General features: G+C 43.1%; 1 long non-coding RNA gene across 2 annotated transcripts in view; it reads right to left on the reverse strand.

Annotated features, from left to right (window-relative positions):
- Positions 1 to 4,840: 4,840 nt before the first annotated feature.
- The window catches only part of LOC125464690 (uncharacterized), a 137,464-nt gene continuing 118,309 nt past the window's right edge, over positions 4,841 to 23,995 (reverse strand). For both annotated transcript variants that reach the window (XR_007250063.2, XR_009447304.1), the window contains 2 exons: positions 10,258 to 10,504; positions 4,841 to 5,663 (listed from right to left, as the gene is read on the reverse strand). This is a non-coding gene — a long non-coding RNA (uncharacterized LOC125464690). The remainder of the gene's footprint in view (positions 5,664 to 10,257; positions 10,505 to 23,995) is intronic.

Raw genomic sequence — 23,995 nt, forward strand, 5'->3', positions numbered from 1 at the left:
CTACATTGCATGGTGTAAATGTTAATAGTTGGGTGTCCAAGTTAGCATTCTCTTTCAGACAGTTGGAGCTCTTATTCTTGTTGAACTTTGGTTAATTTAAGCTCCTGTTGATGCTAGACTTTAAGGTTCACCAAGGCATTTCATATCTCTGAAAGTTTGATAGGTTGGCCCAGTTTCTTAGTGCTGAAGGAAGCCTTGAATGTTTCCATAGATTGCTAATGGGGTAAAATTTCATATCTGAATTGGCCTTTTTCAGATTTACAACTTTTGAAAGTTGAGCATTGGTATTATCCAATTTGGACCTATCATTGACTTTCCTTGGATAGTAAGCTGCTTGCTGTTGTTCAACAATCAGTTGTTGCAAGAAAATCTCTCTTGAACCTCAGTAATACCAAAATCTTGGAATTTATAGACTGACGTTGCCCATTTTCAACTCTCCTTGTTGTGGATTGAAATCTCCTATCACTGTTTCAAATATCAACCCATTTGAAACTGGCATATCTTACCATACGCGTGGCTTTGAACATTGCTGGTTCGGCACGGCTGCACTGTTTCATGTCACACTGTAGACAAGAAGCGATAGCTGGATCCCCCTTCTACTTGGGGCAGCTGTCTTTCCAGTACATTAGCAGCTCTTAGATTAACAAAGTAGACTGAGTCAGTGTCAATGCATTGACTCCAGAAAAGAATTCTGTCTCCACGAATTAAAAAACGTGTTCTGCTTGCATCTGCTGAATAAACCTGAGTATGCTGAGCATTATGTTGACAATCTTAAATATCATACTGTATAAGAAAATAGTTTTCCCTTTGTTTTTACATTTTTGTGAAAAGATGAACAGTTTCAACAATGTATGTCTTTTCTGAATAAGGCTCAGACTCCCTGTTACCAAGTAACTATTTGAGCAGATGATTACCTAACTGAGGTTGGTGTATACCATCCGTTTTACTGGCGCTGTGCCAGTCTCCTCAATATCATGTCCTTCATCCATTTTATGGGCAGGCTGTTGAACTGGAAAAACAGCAGCAAAATGTCTTGGAGGATTGAGAAGGCAGAGTTGCAAACAGAGTATGGTGAAAGAAACAAGTAGGAACACATGGATGCTATGAAATCAGACCACATACTCCACCTGGCCATGAAAACTATTTTCTTCACATCCACATCAGACAAATAATTCAGGAAAATTTCAGGCTGTGACATATGCATGAAATTGAATGATAAGAGATATCTTTTGGGCAAAGGTGTATTATGCAACATCTGTACAACTGTCAAATGAGTTAGAAAGAATGGTGCAGATGATTTTTCTAGTGTCTAGGCCCAAAACATCAGATTTTGTGCTCCTAAGATGCTGCTTGGCCTGCTGTGTTCATCCAGCTCCACACTTTGTTATCTTGGATTCTCCAGCATCTGCAATTCCCATTATCTCTTTTCTTTAATGGGTTCACATTGGCCTGAGATGAAACTAGCGCAAAAATTTCTCAATTTTGGGATTACTGTGTAAATGTACGATTCTTGACCCTGATGACAAGTCAGTATAATCTTTTTTGGCTGGAAGTTAAAGAAAGGGTGGGCTTAATGAAATGATGTTGGTAGCTACAAAAGAACCAGGGCAGCATCATGGAGTAAATTCCCACAGCGGATTTTGCTGATACCAGTATTCCTGTTCCAGGTATTTACCGTGAGATAAAGTGGATGCAGGGGGGCAGAATGTGACTGAGGAGCCCCCTAACACAGGAGATACAGTGGTCTCCTCAATATAATGTCCTTCATCCATTTTATGGGCAGGCTGTTGAACTGGAAAAACAGCAGCAAAATGTCTTGGAGGATTGAGAAGGCAGAGTTGCAAACAGAGTATGGTGAAAGAAACAAGTAGGAACACATGGATGCTATGAAATCCAAATAACCAAAGGAGGTCCCACTCATATAAGGCTGTTGCCATTTTAATCACACCTCCTGCAAATTGTGGATGAATTAAATCCATCCCCCTCTCCCACACTCTTATCAACTTGCTTCACACAAATATACTGCTGCCAGCTATTAGCTATACCTAGCTATGTAAAATAGAGAGAAACAGCTACTGAGAGTGAAAGTGAAACAGAATAAATTCATTGCAAATCAATCAAATTAATTATTAGCTCACCAGGTACTTGATTGCCGACTTGGTCAGATACAAGCTTTTTGCTCTTTCTCTTCTGTCTGCCTTGGGCCAATTATAATTCAAATGTCAACAGGCTCATTGTCATGATGTTGACTAATGTCACTGTTCCTAGGGCTGGCAATCATGGTATCCTAAGCAATAGGCCTTCAAACTAATTGTCAGCACTGGCCCATGTTGGGAGTTTCCCTGACAAACCAGTCCCAGAAACCTCTTCACTGAGCAAACAGTCCCAGATGTACAGCAGTGTTATCGACATCACAAGGGGGAAAGGGTCACATTGCATTTCCTCACAGTTCTGGCTTCAACTCGACTTCCTCCTACACCTGTATGTCAGTATTCTCGTGTTATTCACTCCAGATGGTGCAATTGTCCCATCTCCTGCAATGGCAAGTAAAATATTGAGAAGGGTGATTAACTCGGCAAGTTGGCACTGAATAATTAAATACTGGGTGAGATGGTCAATGGATGCATTTGTCCATATGTCAGCAATTAAGGCCCTAATGAGGTCAGTTAATGGTCACTTAAAGATCTTGGTCTACCACTGGCCTAATTACCTATCTTCCTGACTTGGGATCTAGGACAATCTACTTATAAGTTGCTCTGTCCAGATCTCTCATGGTTTTGAATGCCTCTCTCAAATCTCACCTCAGATTTGTCTTCTCCAAGGGAAAAGGCCCCAACTTCTCCAATCTTTCCTCATAATTGAATTTCCTCCTTTGTACAAACATTCTTGTGAATCTTTTCTGTACTGCCTTCTGGTACTTCCCAAAGTATAGCATCCAGAATGAGACACAATACTCCAGTTGAGGCTGAACTTGTGTCTTAAACAAGTTTGATATAACCTCCTTCCTCATGTACTCTATATCCCTATTAGTAAATACTAGGCTGCTTAATTAACTGCTCTCTCAAACTGTCCTGCCAACCTCAATGATGCTTTCACTTACACACCTAGGTCACTCTGCTCCTGGATCTCCTTTAGAATTGTAGCCTTTATTCCATACTGTGTCCCCTTCATCTTGCTACCAAAGTGTATCACCTCACACATCTCTGCACTGAATTTCATCTGGCACATGTCCACTTACTCCATCAATTTGTCAATGCCCTTGTTCAAGTACTACATTGTTCTCCTCACCGTTCACAGTGCTTCCAATGTTTGTTTTATATGTAGGTTTGAAATTATATCCTGTGCGTCAAATTCCACGTGTATCAAGAAAAGTAAGGATCTTGGTCAGTTATCTTCCTTCTGTATTGTAACAAAGGAAATTAAGAACATTTTGTACAGGACTTGGGACCGCACTCTCAGAGTTTATTTTTATTCATTCACGGGATGAGGGTGTTGCTGGCTAGGCAGCATCTATTGCCCCTCCCTAATTGTCCAGAGGGCAGTTCAGCGTCAAACACATTGCTGTGGGTCTGGAGTCACATGTAGGCCAGACCAGGTAAATATGGCGGGTTCCTTCCCTCAAAGGCATTAGTGAACCAGATGGGTTTTGCTGGCTAAAAACCAAAAGAATTATGGAAGCTATAAATCAGGAACAAGAACAACGCTGCTGGAAAAGCTCAGTAGGTCTGGCAGCATCTGTAAAGGAGAAAACAGAGTTAACATTTCAGGTCCAGTGACCCTTTCTCAGAACTGCTCTGAGGATGGGTCACCAGATCCAAAACATTAACTCTGTTTTCTCCTTTACAGACGCTGCCAGACCTACTGAGCTTTTCCAGAAACTTTGTTCTTGTTCTGTATTTTTCCTGACAATGGGCTCATGATTGTCATTAGATTCCTAATTCCAGGTATTTATTGAATTCAGATTTCACCATCTGCTGTGGCAAGGTTTAAACCCAGGGACCCAGAACATTATCTGGGTCTTTGGATTAACAGTCCAGTGATAACACCAGTAGGCCATTGCTTCCCCTAAAGCTTTGATTTTCTTTTCTGCAAGTATCTATAATACATGCAGAATAAGAAGTTATCCATTTGGGAGTCAGATGTGGAGAAATGTCTTCGCTCACAGTGTTACAAATCTTCGGAATTCTCTACCCTAGAATGTACATGATGATAATTTGTTGAGAACATTTAAGACTGTGATTAGAGAGTAGAGGAGCCAATGGATACGTGATCAAGTAGGAAATCAATTTGGGAGTTCACTCTGTCATAATCTGCTTGAATGGTGGAGTAATACTACCAGTTTCCTTTGTTCTTATGTTCATCCATGAATGTAATGAGTGCAGCTGAGATGGAAATCAGTTAATCTCCTGCATTCTCTCTTGAAGCTGTGTGGCTGTAAGCTCCTTTGAGGAAATGTATGTGCCGTTTTGCAGTTTCAAACTTCAGTTCTGGAAGTTGCTACAATGCATGGACTTTGGAGAGTTATGCAAAAGAAAAAATGATTAACTAGAACCTTCCTATGGAGATGAGGGGGATGTTGGGATTGCGGGTGAGGATGATAGTGGTGCAGGAATCAGTGTGGAGCTGTAGTAGAGATTGAGGTTGGGGAAGGTGATGTCAGTTTGGTATGAATCATTGTGTCTGTTCAGGACAGGACAGTGTGATGAGGATCCTGTCATTCCATTAGACCCGGGCTGTGTTGAAATCTGCCTCGTGGTTGAAAAGCCAGTATAATAAAAGTCAGTTAGTCCCACTGAAGAACTGGAATCTTTAATGTTTGCATTTCTGAACCTTGAATGAAAAATCACTGCCACCCAGAAAGTGCAGGCAGTAACATCATTAAATTCCTTTCATTAATTCTTCTTTAAATATTCTTTTAAGAGACATTGTAACAATTTTCCACACAGATTAACGCCTCTATTAAATAGCACTAAGGAATTTGAAATGAGCTTAAGAGCTCATGAAATGTCTTCGCCATCAATAATTTTCCCTGTCTTGCTTTCTCCAGTGGTCTGTTAACCTTCCTTTCAATGTTTTACAATAAAAACAGGAAAGATTGAGAGCAGTAACTGATTTCTGACTGGGATAACTTCTTCCCCCAGAATATGAAAAAGCAAAGCCAAATACACAGCAGTTAACAAAATTATCAATACTTGAAATGGCTCATCCAGATTTAAACAGTAAAATAAAGCCACTCTGAAATTTCAGAAGACACAAAGACTATATCACGTTGCTCAAATGACACAGAGTTGGCATGTGGGCAGTCGAGAAATGTCAACAATAATTACTGTCTCACTATTTTGACGATACCAGAAAAAATACATTAAATTCAGAGATCCTCTCATCATTTCAAGCCTCCTGCTTTATTGATGAAGGTCCTTTACAAGTTCATGCATTATGTAAATTGAATACCAAAAACTCCTTGGCTTGTTGGAATAATCTGTTCTGTTATAAATCTCTAATGTAAAGTAGTTTAGCGATGCAGATGCTGGTATTCCACTGTTCCATGACATGGTCTGAGAGGGATTCCCACTGAACAGAGATCAAGTCTTCACCAGATGAGGATTCATTTCCAGTCTCCAGTCCATGCTGACCTTAGCCTGAAGCGAGTTGCCTCTGACCATCTGTGAGAGAGAGATGAAACAGAGCTCAATGTGAGTCTCAGTGAGGTCCCTGGCTTGAAACCCAAGGGATGCAGCCAATATTTAACAGATGTCATCCCCTGATGCCATTCCTTAAGAATGCAGATTATTGATAGGGAGCTGTTCAAAGAGAAAAGGGAACATCAAGGGACTTTCGTTATTGTCAATTAATTCAACTTTTAACAAATGATGCTTTGTGCAATGAAGAAACTACCTTTCCCATCATAGTTAGTCTTTAGTACAAGGAAGTACAAGAGTCTTTACTTGAAAGTTCCCCAAACAGCTGGTACTCTATTTTTTCTCCTTTTCTTTAGAAAAGGACCAGCTCTTCAATCAGAGTCTCTCCAGGCTGATTTCTTTACTGCAGTTTGACTGGTCTGAACCCATGGCCTGTTATAAAATGGGGTTTGATGACTTGTAATTCTCTCTTGCTTTTAAAATCTATTTATGGATGAGGACATCACTGGTTAGCATTTGATGTTCATCCCTAATTGCCCAGAGGACAGTTAAGAGTCAACCACATTGCCTAGAGCTTGTCAACTTTAGGGTATTGCTAGAGATTGCTAAGGGCTGCTTTTCCATCCTTATGGAGGGTAGTGGGAGTGAGGAAAATTCCTGGTTTCACAGGCCCCCCTCACTGATGGGAAGGTAACTCATCAGGAATGATTTTCATTGCAGGGTGATAGGTGAAAACTGGAGTTGGGCTTGCTGTTCCCAGAAAGAATTCTGAGCCAGACTGCCGGGGCAGAGGCAGACCCTTTAAGCACTCCCCTTTGTGCTTTGCAATCCCAGGCTAGTCATAATAAAAACAGAAGGCCCATCAATGTCCACAAATTCCCAAATGGCTCATCCATGCCACCACGTGCCCTCTCCCATTCCCTAGGCTCCTCATACCAAGCGGGTTCCCAACACAATTCACTCCAAGATTCCCTCATTACAGAGCAGAGCCTTCTACCACCCTGAGCCACTCTACCACAAGAGGATCTGGACCAGGCTGCACTGTGGCACAACTGGTGTGGAGGATTTCAATGTTTCAGATTGACCTCAGGCCTCTCACACACTGGGTGGGAGCCTTACTGACAATATGCTGATAGACAAGGGAATGCTGAGGATTCAACTACAAGGTAACACAGAGATTCACTGTACAGACATCAAAGTGTACCCAAGGCCCTAAAACAACCATGGACTCTTTTGTAAATGACAGTTGCCAATGTCACAGACATTGCTCCTTGGATCCTTGTGAATAGAGTGACACCAGGGCACTGTCAGCGTGGGGCTGCTTGACAAGTAGCGATCAGACTTTCCGCAGTCTAGGGAGAACCGTACAGTGTCAAAAGGATGCAGCTAGCGAGGCAGAGGAGCTGTGAAAACAGAACCTACGACATTCAGAGGGGGATTAGACAGTTCAGTTGGCTGGTCCAGTGCAGCTCTCTCTGAAGTTTCAACAGCCAGTACCCAGGTCTGGGCAGAAGAAGGCATCACGCGATGTGCATTGCTCTGCATGTGGCATTGAGAAGTTAGACTGAAGTGAAGTACTCCCCGCTAGTGCAGCCCTTCTGCATCCTTTCTTGTCAAGCAGGAAGTCTGCACGATTTGCAGCTTTATTCGCTAGTTGAGAGAGAAAATCCCACCTGATGAACACTCTTTGCAGTGGCCTTACTGGTAAAGTTTCACACCTGTCGTTACAGGAAGGTGTCCCAAGCTGAACACCATCCTTCGTGGAGCAGGTAGACAGCATTGGGTTTAACCACTGACCATGGTAACCAGCCAGACCAGGAGGATCTGGCCCAAGCAATACTCTTCAATAAGTAGGTAGAGGGGAACAATGACCAAGGATGCACTGACAATAGGGTTCAGTCAAAGGAAGAAACTCAAGATCTCACACGCATATGTGGTAAAATTGCTGGTGGGGTAAAACGTCTGTCACAGTGCCACAAAAGTGTCACAGCCCGACATAGCAACAGTGCATCCCAGAAAGGCCAGGAATAACCCAGCCTAGCAAGGATGTGCAGCGACAAGCAATGAAGAATCAAAAACAGCAGAAACACCTCCCTTTCAGCTGTTACCCTGAGTGAGGAGCTGCCAGAGGTATCAGAGTCAGTAAAACCCAGAAACAAATGGCATTGCCCAGTACAGAGGCTCAGGAGGAGCCAAACAACAGAAGGAATAAAACTGATGCCTCGGAAGAATGGTCAAACTCAACGTGGGGACCATATGAAAACAGGAAGCTTGAAAGCGTTACACAAGTAAAGCAATATTCCAATAGGATCCAGCAGGTACCATAGATTAGCTCAGGAAAATACACAAGAGAATTTCTGCAGAACACATGCAGCAAGATGTTGACAGGAAACGACAGGTTTCGTAAAGGTTATCTATTTCCACTGTTTGGGGATTCAGGAACTAGGAGGCGTAGCCTGCAAATTAGGGCCAGGCCATTCATGTCCAAAGTGTGGGAGATGCTTGGAACTCTCTTCCACAAATGGCAATGGCTGCAGGATCAGTTGTTATTTTAAAACTGAGATTTGATAAATTTTTGTTAAGCAAAGGTACTAAGGGATATGGGCCAAAGGTATGTCGAGTTAGGCCAGAGATCATTCGTGATCTCATTGAATGGTGACACAGGTTCAAGGGGCTGATTGGCCTACTCCTTTTCCTATGTTTCTATGTTCCAGTCAAAGGGAAACTCGGGAGCACGCTCCCTTCAACTCACTTTTGGGAAGAAGATCAAATGGGCTACCGAGGAAACTGGGTAACAGGTAAGAACAGACCTCGGGGAGGTCCAGGGATAAAGAGCCCCTAGAGAGCTGATGATCCCATCAATTCATCAGGAGACAAACTGGGGGAGACCACCACACCAGGGATTATGACAGAAGGAAAGACTGTAATATTAAGAGACCTCATAGTTGGGTTCTCTCTACAGATCAACACTAGCAAGGAACCAGCACATGGCACGATACCAGGGGTTTTGGAATATGGCTCCCAGCCACCCCTCTGACACCATGTAGCTTCATACACAAGCCAGACCTGAAGACACCAGGCCATATTCAGTCAAAATGCAACCGAGGGAACACAAGAAATGGTGCAGCCAATCAAAGCAAGCAGAGGACAACATTCCACTGTGGGGCAGCTCCCCAAAGGCAAAGGAATGAACAAGGTTAACCCTATTCCTAAAAGTAAAGCCCATGGATTCCATCCATCCTACCTGTCCTTCAGCTGGATCGGAAGCATGGTTAATGATTGAAACCTCACCATGAGAAACCAATTAGGGAGGGAGTGGGATGCAAATTAACAAATAAAAATGTGAACCTTCGAATATGGAATGAATACTTGGGAGAAGGTGCGGTATGTGGAAAGCATCTGTCAAGAGGATAGCTGATGATCTCACTAACGGTGATATTGGGTGCAAATGGACAGTATACAGGAGGTCTGACAAAAAAAAATGTACAGGTGTACCTGCTTGCTGTGGACACATTGAATACAGTTCAGCAAAAGGCTCTGGCCACAAAAACCTGGCCCGTGTCCATTCCTGAATGTGCTTACTGCAGTATTATTGTTATTTCCAGCATTGATATGGACGCTAGGTTACCATCCAGTATCATTTCAGTAACTGAATGACTTGCTGGGCATTTTCAGAGGGCAGTTGAGGCTCAATCACAATGCTAGGAGTCACACATGGGCCAGGCTGCTTAAAAATGGCTCATTTGCTTTCCTAAAAAAAATTATTGAACCCAAATGGGTTTTTTCAGCAATGGACAATCATTTTATGGTCACCATTATTGAGGCTGGTTTTTAATTCCTGCTTTATCCATTTAAATTCTGTTTGCTGCATTGGTGCAATTGAAACCCATGTGCAGAGAGCATTAACCAAGGCCTTTGCATTGTCAGCAGCCCCAATATCACTACTACACCACTACTCAAGCACAAACCCTGAAGGCACCATTGAGATTTAAAGATAAAAACCCTGTTTAAGTGGCACAATCTTTAATCAACCTCAGCCTTGGTACCATGGGTAAAGTCACATCCCTGTACTGTGTCCTTTTATTGCTGACTCCTGGAAATAGAATCAGCCAAGTCATAGCAATGGAAATTTCTTCTCTGATAGAAAACTTGATGGAACAATACATTTAAACCTTTCCTTTAAGCCACATGACTCAGATTTTTATTTGTCCTAAAAGAAGTGGAGATCTCACCCTGATTAACTGTCTAATGGGACGGTGAATCTGTGAGGTGTGGATGTGATTTATTTGGGAAGTGATGAAACTCATTCCTCTTGTGACTGGCCATCACACTTTTCCAAATTATCCAATGCTGGCTCCACTCAAACCCAGCTCGCAGAGGACTGGTGTCCACACTAAATCCCAGCTGAGAGCATCGGAGAGTTCACCAGGAGGACATACTGAGTACTAAATCCACAATACTGCAAATTTAAAGCTGGAACACAAACAAGCCTGGATTTACACATCACCAACCAATCAAACCACCACCGTCTCTGAGGCAGCTTACTGATACAGAAATCACTGTCCCCCAGTGACAATACTAACCAATTCTGTCTATACTCACACTCTTGTAGCCTTACCAAACTGACTAGTATCTGATTTTTTTTTTCATTTTCTGAAGCTCTGGAGGATAGAACACAGCAAAATAAATTTTACAACTTTGGTCCAATGCAATTTCTTCCTATAATAGAATTCACAATGACTCTCAGCGTTGCATTCGAGCCACATTTCATGGTGCTTCTTGATTGTTATGTTCATTAGCTTCTATCCAGCTTGTAATATCTTCATAGGTTCTGACACTCCCATATCTTGATGGAATTAGAAAGTCTGAAAGAAAATTGAACAAAGTGCATTAGCATTTATAACATCAATGTGCTGCTGACTCTTCTCCACAGTCCCCGATTGTCCCAAAAACCACATACTGTTCATGGAATCAATAGTGACAGTATAATTTAATGCAACTGCTATTGCATTCTACTTATTTATTAAACAATATACTTGTATCATTCTGGTTCTTATCTCTAATAAACATTAACCATTTCAATGTTAATGGAGGTCAACTACAAAGTTAATTTTTTGATAAATAATTTTAAGAAGTCATAATAATATAAGGTGACACCAGCTTGATTCCCTGCCCATTATTTAACTCGTGTGATAGTGCCCGCATCATGGGGGTTGGCACCTGAAACAAGAAAGACTTGCTTTTATAGTTAGTAAAATACCAGTAGAGTTTTTGACATCTACCTGGAAAGTCAGACAGGTCCTAACTTCACATTCAAAAGAGAGAAATTGTGATAGATGTTCGGAGTTCAATCTCAGGAGTGACATTTGAGCTTACTATCTTCAGATTCAGATACAGAAATGCTACAACCGAGCTACAGGGAGGCAATAAAGTCAGGAATGTGCTGCTGCGCTAGATAACTTCTGATAGCAATGATTGCTGTTGCTAGTGCCCTCCGCTGTTCTTCCTAAATACTTTCCAACTCCCCTATGCTTTAATTTTACATCGTAGAGTAGAAAAGGAAGAAATAGTGGATGCTGGCAGTAATCATCCAAGAATCCTCAGATCCTGGGAAAGTCCCAAGGGATTGGTAGGCTTCCAACATAACATCCTTGTTCAAAATAGGAGGGGGATGAAGAACAGATAATTGTAAGTCAGTTACATCTGTCACTGGGAAAATATTAGAAATGAAGAGCATTTAGAAATACAGAATATAAGCAAACTGAGACAACAAGGGTTTGGGGAAGGAGCAGATGATTGACACGAAGGAGTGATGCTCATTTGAAAAGTAGACACAATGGGCTGCATGACCTCCTTCTGTGCTGTAATAATTCTGTGATTCTATGATTGATTATTTTGTCTTCCAGATTGACTTGTTTTTTTCTTTTCTACCTTTGTCTATCATCAGCCCCTACTATATTTACAATCCATTTCCCAGTCCCTGCTAATTATTCTAACCCCACCTACAGCAGCAGCCACCTTCCCCATAAGGATGTTAGTCTCATTTTGGTTCCATCAGACTGGTCCTGATCCATTTCCCCCTTCCCCTGCCCTCCCCCTTCGGAAAGCCCTGCAGCCGTTCACTAACACCCTTGATCCAGGCGTCCAAAGACATTATCTGTAGAAATGCTTGTTTGTATCTCTCACTGTTGAGTTTCCTACCATTACTGCACTTCCTCTCCTCCTCCCCATCATTTGTGAAATTGTATTTCTCCAAGGAACTGTCACTTCCATCATTTTCCAACAAGGAAAATTGGGTTTTGAATGATTTGCACTCCAAAACCTTCATACCTGCCTCTCTTCTAACCAATATCCCCCAATCCCTCTCTGGCTACGCTTCCTTAAGCTGTGGGGTGACCACAACAGCAACAAGCTCTCTATGTAACTCTCAGCCTTGTGGGCACACTGCTGTACCTCCAGCCAACACTTGAGCTCTGAAATCTGATGTTTAAACTGATCAAAACAATGGCACTTTCTGCAGATGTGGCCATCCAGATTGTCCCAGAGATATCCCACACGCTGCAGGCTGTGTAACACCTGGGACTGAGTACCCCCGACATTCTGTTTGCTAAAATTATATATCCTAAATCTAACCAAAGTAGAAAAGTTTTTACGTTTTATTTTCAATAAAGAAGTGGGAAGTCTCACCATTCCTTAATGCTGCTGAAAATCAGTGAAGACAACATCTCATCTACCTGCCAATTTGCTCTCTGCTTTGCACTGAAATTGCCTTCAACAGCACTATTGGTTTTTGGCAGATTCTAGTTGGGTTTTAGCGGCTGTTTGTCTGAGCTCAGTCTGTGCCTTAAACACCAGACTCTCAGTGAAAATCTCTGCTGCTACGGTTCACCCCCAGGTTCACTTCACCCCACTCCTGCTGCTGGTCTGACTGTGACATTGAACCAAGTCTCAAACTATTGTCTAGCTGGCCTTCGCTGGGCTTTCCAAGCGTTTGAGTTCTTGGAGTGGTTTATAAACAGTGATTTTTGCCTACCACTATGATCTCTAATTACGATCGGTAACCATATTGTCAGCTTTCATTTTTAACAAGGTATTTCTACCTATGACGCAACATTTAATTTAGGCACTGTAGCATAAGATCTAGATATAGACAATGGATGAATAAAAGATTCAATTATTTTTATTACAACTCTCAGTATGTACATATATTTTGCAATCACAGCACTTCCATGTCTGAGCTAATATTCGGGTATCAATTTACAAACAGTAGTAAATTTCCATTCATGCGTCATGCTTCGCATGGCCCCAGTTAAGATGGGAACTGAAAGCTTTACACCCTTGGGTTGCACACTATAATACAGCAACGATAAAATATATCCTGCTATCAAGGACAAAAGCATTTCCTGCTGAGACTTATTAACGGTAAATTGTCTATACAGCCTGTTGAACATCCCTATAGTCTAACATAGGAAAGAGAATTGGTGGCAACACTGTGCCCCAACCATAGGTTACCATTGGCTGGTACCAAGGCACCACCTTACTTAATAACATGGTGACAACATCACCATCATAACAGTTATCGTCTTCATTTGGGGCAATGTGGCTTCGGAGGGGATGCAGCTGTCGGATCACTTCCACTGTCACCAGATTTGGATAGTGCAAAGGTACACCTGGTGGAACTTCTCCAGCCCATTGAGGTCTCTTCTGTTGGATGTCCAAGCTTCTGAAGCAGATAAGGGCACGGGGATGAGTGCTGCCTGGTAAACCATATCCTTCATTTTAGCTTCAAAATCCTGGCCCTCAAATAATCTTGTCTTCATTTGGCTGAAGATTGAGCCAGCACAATGGAGGTGATACTGAACTTCCCTCCCAGTCTCTACGTTGGTTGAGAGGAGGCGTCTACATTTTGGAAAATTGTCCACATTTTCAGTTTCCTGCCAATGATCTTCATCAATGAGGTCAGATTTTGTGCTGTAGGAGCAGAATGGGAGTAGACTTTGGTTTTCCAGACATTTAGTTCTGTATGATAACAAACAAACTCGTACTTATATTGTCATCCTATTGTAAGAAGTGGTTCCAAGCTGCTTCAAAGAAACATTGTAAGGCTAAATTTAACATTGTCACCCTTAGGTTCCTCACAAGTAGCCAGTCCCCAAACTCTTTACTCATCACTGCCCATAAGCAAGCACACTCTTTTTTAAAAGAACTCATGTTCTACACCATAGTCATCATTCTAAATTCTAATTGTCTTCTACGTAAACATGTTTTTAATCTCCTGAACAATTCTGATGGTCGAATATTGCTCATTGCCACTGCCAGCATATTCAACAGCCGATACAATGTCGCTCAACACAGCCTTTCATAATATCAAAGACCTTTAGCAGTTCCTCTCCTAACTTTCCTAATGTTGTATAGAGGCCCTAATGACATATGTGATAGATGACATATTCCAATCAGTGCAGAAGATTTGGAATTATTAACATAAGGATACATCATTCCACTTCCAATTCAGAAGGTCATGTGTACATCCTCCCACTCCAAACAGATGAACACAGAATCAAGCCTGTCACTGCAGTGTAATACTCAGGGAGTGCGGCACTCTTTACAGTGATGACTTTTATACCTTAGGTTAAACTAAAATCCTTTCTTCCACACCAGGCAGGGATCAAAGACCCTCAGTAGCATTCCAAACAAGACAAGGGAGTTATCCTAGTGTCCTGGTAAATATCTACCTGTCAACCAGCATCAGTGAGGCCGATTATTTGTTTATTTATCAGATCGCTGATAGTGGAAGCTGGCTACACACAAATTGTCTACTGTAAAGCATCTTGAGACCTCATGAAAGGTGATAATGCAAGATCTAACTCTGTAGATTAATCTACATACCTTTGTGTTCTGAATTGCATTTGTTACTGACAGGAAGATAAGTGTTGGGGTGCTGTGAGACGTTAATATTGACTAGGTATCATGGTAGGCCACCAATTATACACTCCACCCAATATGCAGTTCAGAGTAGGGCCTGCTGATTCTGCCACAATGATGGGCTTGGTTTCTGAGTATTGTCAATACGCTCTTCGATCAGCCAAAAAATTCACCATGAAGTTTAATGAAATTCTTTCCAGCACTTCTTACCTTACTGCAATCAGTTATTGAAGCAATAAAAGAGAATGGATGTCACTGTTAAAAGCTGCCTGTGAACACTTTGGGGAATCGTGTGATTTGTATTTGGAAACACTTCAAGAGGAAACTCTTTATTGCACCCTTATTTCTTACCATGTACCTGCCATCGAGTTTGATTTTAATCACCTCTCAAGGTTAATGTTGGTTGATATGTTAACAAACCACTTAAAAATTGTACATTTTTGTCAAATCATAAGAGTGAAATGGTTTTCATCAGAGTGGAGAACTGTTCTTTTGGAGCGCCTGTTATTTGACATCACAGCAATATTTAAAAGAAGATATTAAACTGTGCCAAGTACAATTTGGAGGGAGCAGGGTTTAAATGTTGAAAGGATAGTTATTTGAACTGTGTCTCTGTTCCACTTTGTAAGCCAATGCATTATTTCCTCTTGTTTTAATTGTTTTGGACCATGAAACTACTCTTTTCCTTATTTCATACTGTTGAACACAAACCAGCTGTGCCAGAGTCCTGGAACTGGATTTGATTCATGGTGATGGAATAGAATGTTGAAGAAGAAATAACACCCTGACTGAAAAACTGCATTGTGGGTTTGAGAACAGAAAAGCATGATGGGAATTTCAGTCAACACATAGACTTGCTGAAACCGGCAGGAGCCAGCAAATCGATTTTTAAACTGTGTTGGCACAGCAAGAGAAATCGGCCGTATTGTGAGGATTATTAAACTGTCTCCTTCACTTTAACATTAGCGATTGATAAGAGTGTTAGAGATAACGTGTTAGTTCAGGCACAGCGGTGAGCTTGAGGCCTAGTGAAAGTACAGCTTTGAACAGAACAGCGATGTAAATAATAAACAATAAAATGGGCCATAAAGAAGGTTTGACCTTATGTGGCACAAAGTCATAGCAAGAAAGAGCTATAAAGAAATCCTCAGAAAATAGCATATTGAAGCAATGAGTTTGGGCAGCTACTTTGAAGATATGCTTAGAGGCCTGTTAACAAATTGACATAAGTTCATGGACTTCTAAGCAGTCAGTGACATTGAGAGCATGCATTATTTCTTATTAGGAGCACAAGGTGTACAATAATTTGTGGGACTGTATCCAAGTTATATTATTGATATCAGAACCAGCCCTTTAAACCAAGTTTTGGGGTCTTGCAATGTGGGAGCTTTAATAGCTAGTCTCTCTGATCTTTAAGAATTATAACAGAGGCCACCTGACTATGACAAAATCAAACTGTACAATGTACAAATGATTTCTCCAAACATCCAGTATGACCTGAACAGGCTTGAAATCAAGCGAAGATGGACCACTCTTGAGAGGAGAGAGGGCCTCACTTAAGTGGTGAAATTGTATCCCAAAAATGACATCATTTTAAAGCACACGGATGACCAAGGGCTGTAGGCATCAAACCCATCATCCCTCGATCATTGATCACTGGGGATCGTCCAAACTGGAGCATGCCAAGGTGAGCAATCTTTGTTTATGCTTAACAAGCCACTTCTGTAAAAGGAGGTGTTATAATGTTCTGTGTCAAACTTCATCCCTCTTCCACCCACACTGCCCTCCTGCCTTGAATTTTAATCTGGGCTCTAATGGCTCTAAAAGCATCACTTTTCAATATGCAGAGCTCTCTCTTCCAAAATGCTACCGAAGTTGAAAAGTTTCATAACTGAAGTCTTTTTCTGTTAGGCACAGATAATCAAAGTTACATAACCGAGGAGGGTTAACAGAGTTATGATATGCATCAGCTTAAGTGAATCACATCCTCTACAGCTTTCTGCTGGAAAGAGTTCCAGATTTTAACTGCACGTTATGCGAGAAGTCGCTTTGCAATTTCACAGTCCAACTCTAACTGTAATGTTAGGCATGTTGTTCCGAGCTCAGAGCAACGAGCCTAAAATTGCAATTAGCGTTGGACTGTGATATTCTCCCTTTATCTACCTGTTTGAATCTTTAAGTCATCTTAAACATCTCAAGTAGTTTGTAATCATCCTTATTAAAGGAAATGCAAACCTAAGCCTGAATTATCTTGGAGGAGCAAATTACTGCAGATGTCGGAATCTGCACTGAAAATATAAAATGCTGGAAATCACAGCGGGTCAGGCAGCATCTAGACTTGAAACATTAGCTTGTTCTCTCTCCAAGGCTGCTGCCTGACCTGCTGTGATTTCCTGAATTATCTTGGCTTTGGAAGTGTCCTGCATCTTAGCAAAAGATGCCAGAACTCTGATTCTTAAAGCCTTGCCCCTGAATCCAGACCGCCACCAGGAGTTGGAGAAGAGCATTGGAAATGGAGTAGGTAGCAATTTGTTGTATTCTGAAGAAGGCTCACTGGAACCCTTTAATTTTGACACTGCTTTCTCTCCATAGATGCTGCCAGACCTGCTGAGTATCTCCAGCACTTTTGTTCTTGATTCAGATTCCCAGCTCTTCTTTTCTTAAAAAAAAATTCTCTATCTCTGGTTCATGGGAACTATGGCCAATGTAAGTGTGCAGCTATCTCAAACAAATGCAGTTATCGATAATGGGATGGCCAGAATGCAATTTATGGACTTTTAAGAAGTCTAAAGCTGCCACCGAGTTACTAGGAGAGGTAGGGTACCCTTGTAATGGAGTCCAGGAATCCCTGTGGGAGAGGGAAGATGTCTGCTGGAGTTGTAAAGAATAGATATGAGAACACACAAAAATGAACTCAGTGGGACTATCAATCTGTTAAGGCATTTAAATCTCAAACTCTTTAATTTTTCAGAAGAAAACAGTCCACAATGAAAAAAAGAGCTTTGTTTTCAATTTCAATCGACAGCCATTCTCATAAGCCAGCGTGTTATTTTTAAAGGTTTATTGCAGTCTCACTGATTCCATGCTCCATGTATTATCATAAATCAGAGGAGTATGGGCTTGTGCATTCACAGTTTTGTTGACATCTCCAGGTCTTTGTTGTGGGGTTACCAAAACAGATGTGTACTTTTATAAGAAACTTAATATTTGAATGAAATATTTTTAGAAATGATTATGCATTCTAAGGATTTGAAATGTATTTTTCTTATCAATGAATGCTCTCTCACAAAAAATATCTGTAATTGTCACTTGAGATATTTTAATACTTCATCACAGTACGGCTCCTGAGATCTGTCCATGGTGAATAGTGGCTGAGCTGGTGTGGTGGGAGTCGGGGCATGGGTTAGTTGGAGTTGACACTAAGTTGGCATAAGGGACTCTAAAGGACAATGGAGTATTGTAAGAGAAATCAATTTGCATATAGAGGGAATGACGGGGCTTGCTGGGTTGGGGAAATAAGACAGCGTGGGTCAGCATGGATGGTACATGGTAGAAGGTGGTGATGAGGGATGAGAGATTGAGGACCATTCTTAGTTTTATTACTTTTGTGCAGCTTGCATGATGTCTCAGAGTATTGACATGTGTTTGTTAATGAGTTGATCCCAGCACTTGGCAAACCCTCTGGTTGTCTGTAAACAATGAGGTCAGTGGGGTCTGACTCCCAGCAGGACCCCTACCCACTAGCCCCGGAGAATGAAAATCCAAAGATCCAGGGCACTTTCTCCTGAGCTGGATTTGTCAGTTTGGGATTTATAATGGCTCCAAGGGAAAAATATTCCACCACTAGCGAATGTAAACTCTTCTCATAATTTAACCCTTTTTGCCAAGATATATGTTTACACACCCTTCAATTTCTGATGCTCTGAAAAGTATCGAAATTCTGAAGAAACAAAAAATAAGTTAAAGTCAGTCTGTTGAAGTTACCTAAGTTTAGGTTATCTTTCATTGTTATGTAGCCCAATTAAAATGGTTAGCATGTTTAACAAATTCCTAAACCAATCCACATTTGCATTGATAACAAAATGTGGTCCCAACCCGAAACCTCAGCTTCCCTGCTCCTCTGATGCTGCCTGGCCTGCTGTGTTCCCCCAGCTCCATACTGTGTTATCTCTGACTCCAGGATCGGCAGTTCTTACTATCTCACATATGCATTGAGCTTGTTTTGATTTTTTTTTAAATAGTACCTCAGTTCAGTTTATCAATTTAATGGAGCTCCAATTTGCTTGCATTGGCCCTCATAGTTTTCACTATTTTGGCGTAAGCAGAAATTAACATGGATCCTTGAAGCTATGGTCAGTATTTCAACTCTTCCTCAAAAGTTGCACTGTGGATTTTACGTACATCAAACCCCAAAGCAGTTATAGGCAAAAATGATTGTTTCTCTTTTTCATTCACAGATTGTTAATCTGTTAAAGAATGATCTTTATTCAATGAGCCATAATTGGGTTACTGAACAATTGATCTAATCCTGAAAAGATAATAATATATTTGTAGAACATTATTAAATGTCTTCATTAACACTAATTGATTTTTTTAAAGCTTATTCATAATTTTCAAACTTCTATCTTCATGCCAAATGCACATTCCAACTTTTAAGCCATTGTAAAACAAACATTAAATGATTTTGTTTTTCGTAATTTGGATTTCCTCTTTTTGTGAGAATTCTTCAATGCGATTGGTTGCTTGAACCATTTGAGGTCGTTAATAGTTTGAAGCTGGTAGACCCTAACAAACTACACCACAATGATGTGTCAAGAGAATTAATGTTCTCACCACAGATCACTCTAAATCAGTCAATGGACCTTTCATTCAGGTAAAGAGTAAAAATTCTTGATAACAAAGTGTGGAGCTGGATGAATACAGCAGGCCAAGCAGCATCTCAGGAGCACAAAAGCTGACGTTTCTGGCCTAGGCCCTTCCCGAAACGTCAGCTTTTGTGCTCCTAAGATGCTGCTTGGCCTGCTGTGTTCATCCAGCTCCACGCTTTGTTATCTCGGATTGTGCAGCATCTGCAGTTCCCATTATCTCTGAGTAAAAGTTCTTGTTACATAATCACAAAATCAAGGTTTCTTTGTTAGACAGTTAAGAGAAGTGGTTAGATAGGCAGGACGTAAAGTGTCTGCGTTTTCCTCTATTACACCATTATCGGGTGTCATCGATCTTATAGCATCTTCAGTGGATTGTAATATGTTCCTGTGTTTTGTCATGTGTAAGGCTGCCTCTTCTATCTCCTCAAATGATGGCAAAATAAGTGATGTTTACAATGAGCACCTGAAACATACTTTTCCAGCAAAATAAAACAACGAATTGTGGGTGCTGGAAAGCAGAAGACAAAACAGAAAGTGCTGGAGAAGCTTACGCAGTCTGGCAACATCTGCGGTGAGGAAAACAGTTAATGTTACAAATCTAGTGCTGCTTCATTAACTCTGTGTTTCTTCCTACAGATCCTGACAGATCTTTCGAGCTTCTTTAGCACACTCTGTTTCAAGTATGTTTCCAGCCTTGGCTAGAGGCAGACGTGATTCAATTTGACTGAATTGATGCAGGCTCTGTAGTCAAAAGCAAAGTACTGCAGATGTTGGAAATCTGGCATAAAAACAGAAAATTCTCGAAATACTCAGCTTTATGTGGCAGCATCACGAAGAGACAAACAGAGTTAACATATCAGTTCGCCCTCCCTCAGAGTTGGAAAAAGCTGGAAATGTAATTTGTTTTAGGGAAATGAAATGGAACAGACATCAGTAGAAAGGTCCGTGTGAGGATAAAACAAGGAAAATATTAAATGACAAAATGTTGGTGTGAATAACAAATAGAAAAGCAAAACACTGTTCCAGAGGAGGTGGAAATGGCAGATTAACCATTTGTACATAAAAATTACAAAAACACATTTAAAGTTCTGAAGAGGGGTCACTAGATTCAGAGGGTTAACTCTGTTTTCTCTCCAAAGATATTTCCCTCCAGATCAAACGCATCATCCACCGACACTTCCGCCATCTACAATCCGACCCCACCACCCAAGACATTTTTCCATCCCCTCCCCTGTCTGCTTTCCGGAGAGACCACTCTCTCTGTGGCTCCCTTGTTCGCTCCACACTGCCCTCCAACCCCTCCACACCCGGCACCTTCCCCTGCAACCGCAGGAAATGCTACACTTGCCCCCACACCTCCTCCCTCAACACCTTCCCAGGCCCCAAGAAGGCTTTCCACATCAAGTAGATGTTCACCTGTAAATCTGCCAATGTGGTATATTGCATCCACTGTTCCCGTTTTGGCCTCCTCTACATCGGGTAGAGGCTTGGGGACCACTTTGCAGAACACCGATGCTCGATTCACAATAAACATCTGCACTTCCCAGTCGCAAACCATTTCAACTCCGCCTCCCATTCCTCAGATGACATGTCCATCCTGGGTCTCCTGCAATGCCACAATGATGCCACCTGAAGGTTGCTCATATTCCGCTTGGGAACCCTGCAGCCCAATGGTATCAATGTGGATTTCATCAGCTTCAAAATCTCCCCTCCTCCCACTGCATCCCAAAGCCAGCCCAGCTCGTCCCTGCCTCCCTAACCTGTTCTTCCTCTCACCTATCCCCTCTACCCACCTCAAGCCACACTCCCATCTCGCACCTACTAACCTCAAGCTGCCCCCTTGACCTGTCCGTCCTCCCTGGACTGACCTATCCCCTCCCTACCTCCCCACCTACACTCACCTTTACTGGCTCCATCCATGCCTCTTTGACTGGTCTGTCTCCTCTCCACCTATCTTCTCCTCTATCCATCTTCTGTCCGCCTCCCCCCTCTCTCCCCATTTATTTCAGAATCCCCTTCCCCTCCCCCTTTTCTGATGAAGGGTCTAGGCCCGAAACATCAGCTTTTGTGCTCCTATGATGCTGCTTGGCCTGCTGTGTTCATCCAGCTCCAGACTTTGTTATCTCGGATTCTCCAGCATCTGCAGTTCCCATTATCTCCAACACATATTTCCAGACCTGCTGAGTTTTGCCAGCAATTTCTGGGTTTGCTTGTTTCAAGCTCCCAAAACTTCTTTGTTACATTCAAGCTTAAAGCATAAAATTGTAGGGAAAAGGAGACACATTTGAGAGCATGGGTTGGAGGTGCAGAGTTTACAGTATTAAATTGTTACAGATAACGTTGAGTCAAGACGGCTTTAAAGCAACTACATCAAAAGATGATAAAATGTGAGGCTGGATGAACACAGCAGGCCAAGCAGCATCTCAGGAGCACAAAAGCTGACGTTTCGGGCCTAGACCCTTCATCAGAGAGGGGGATGGGGGGAGAGAACTGGAATAAATAGGGAGAGAGGGGTAGGCGGACCGAAGATGGAGAGTAAAGAAGATAGGTGGAGAGAGTGTAGATGGGGAGGTAGGGAGGGGATAGGTCAGTCCAGGGAAGACGGACAGGTCAAGGAGGTGGGATGAGGTTAGTAGGTAGCTGGGGGTGCGGCTTGGGGTGGGAGGAAGGGATGGGTGAGAGGAAGAACCGTTTAGGGAGGCAGAGACAGGTTGGACTGGTTTTGGGATGCAGTGGGTGGGGGGGAAGAGCTGGGCTGGTTGTGTGGTGCAGTGGGGGGAGGGGATGAACTGGGCTGGTTTAGGGATGCAGTAGGGGAAGGGGAGATTTTGAAACTGGTGAAGTCCACATTGATACCATATGGCTGCAGGGTTCCCAGGCGGAATATGAGTTGCTGTTCCTGCAACCTTCGGGTGGCATCATTGTGGCAGTGCAGGAGGCCCATGATGGACATGTCATCAAGAGAATGGGAGGGGGAGTGGAAATGGTTTGCGACTGGGAGGTGCAGTTGTTGGTTGCGAACTGAGCGGAGGTGTTCTGCAAAGCGGTCCCCAAGCCTCCGCTTGGTTTCCCCAATGTAGAGGAAGCCGCACCGGGTACAGTGGATGCAGTATACCACATTGGCAGATGTGCAGGTGAACCTCTGCTTAATGTGGAATGTCATCTTGGGGCCTGGGATGGGGGTGAGGGAGGAGGTGCGGGGACAAGTGTAGCATTTCCTGCGGTTGCAGGGGAAGGTGCCGGGTGTGGTGGGGTTGGAGGGCAGTGTGGAGCGAACAAGGGAGTCACGGAGAGAGTGGTCTCTCCGGAAAGCAGACAGGGGAGGGGATGGAAAAATGTCTTGGGTGGTGGGGTCGGATTGTAAATGGCGGAAGTGTCGGAGGATAATGCGTTGTATCCAGAGGTTGGTCGGGTGGTGTGTGAGAACGAGGGGGATCCTCTTGGGGCGGTTGTGGCGGGGGCGGGGTGTGAGGGATGTGTCGCGGGAAATGCGGGAGACGCGGTCAAGGGCGTTCTCGATCACTGTGGGGGGAAAGTTGCAGTCCTTAAAGAACTTGGACATCTGGGTTGTGCGGGAGTGGAATGTCTTATCGTGGGAGCAGATGCGGCGGAGGCAGAGGAATTGGGAATAGAGGATGGAATTTTTGCAGGAGGGTGGGTGGGAGGAGGTGTATTCTAGGTAGTTGTGGGAGTCGGTGGGCTTGAAATGGACATCAGTTACAAGCTGGTTGCCTGAGATGGAGACTGAGAGGTCCAGAAAGGTGAGGGATGTGCTGGAGATGGCCCAGGTGAACTGAAGGTTGGGGTGGAAGGTGTTGGTGAAGTGGATGAACTGTTCGAGCTCCTCTGGGGAGCAAGAGGCGGCGCCGATACAGTCATCAATGTACCGGAGGAAGAGGTGGGGTTTGGGGCCTGTGTAGGTGCGGAAGAGGGACTGTTCCACGTAACCTACAAAGAGGCAGGCATAGCTGGGGCCCATGCGGGTGCCCATGGCCACCCCCTTAGTCTGTAGGAAGTGGGAGGAGTCAAAAGAGAAGTTTTTGAGTGTGAGGACGAGTTCAGCTAGGCGGATGAGAGTGTCGGTGGAGGGGGCCTGGTCGGGCCTGCGGGACAGGAAGAAGCGGAGGGCCTTGAGGCCATCTCCATGCGGAATGCAGGTGTACAGGGACTGGACGTCCATGGTGAATATGAGGTGTTGGGGGCCAGGGAATTGGAAGTCCTGGAGGAGGTGGAGGGCGTGGGTGGTGTCACGGACGTAGGTGGGGAGTTCCTGGACCAAAGGGGAGAAAATGGAGTCCAGATAGGTGGAGATGAGTTCAGTGGGGCAGGAGCAGGCTGAGACGATGGGTTGACCAGGGCAGGCAGGTTTGTGGATTTTGGGAAGGAGATAGAAACGGGCCGTGCGGGGTTGGGGAACAATGAGGTTGGAGGCTGTGGGTGGGAGGTCCCCTGAGGTGATGAGGTCATGAACGGTGTTGGAGATGATGGTTTGGTGCTCGGGTGTGGGGTCATGATCGAGGAGGCGGTAGGAGGTGGTGTCGGAGAGTTGGCGTCTGGCCTCGGCGA

This window comes from Stegostoma tigrinum, chromosome 27 (assembly GCF_030684315.1).
Source record: "Stegostoma tigrinum isolate sSteTig4 chromosome 27, sSteTig4.hap1, whole genome shotgun sequence".
NCBI lineage: Eukaryota > Metazoa > Chordata > Chondrichthyes > Orectolobiformes > Stegostomatidae > Stegostoma > Stegostoma tigrinum.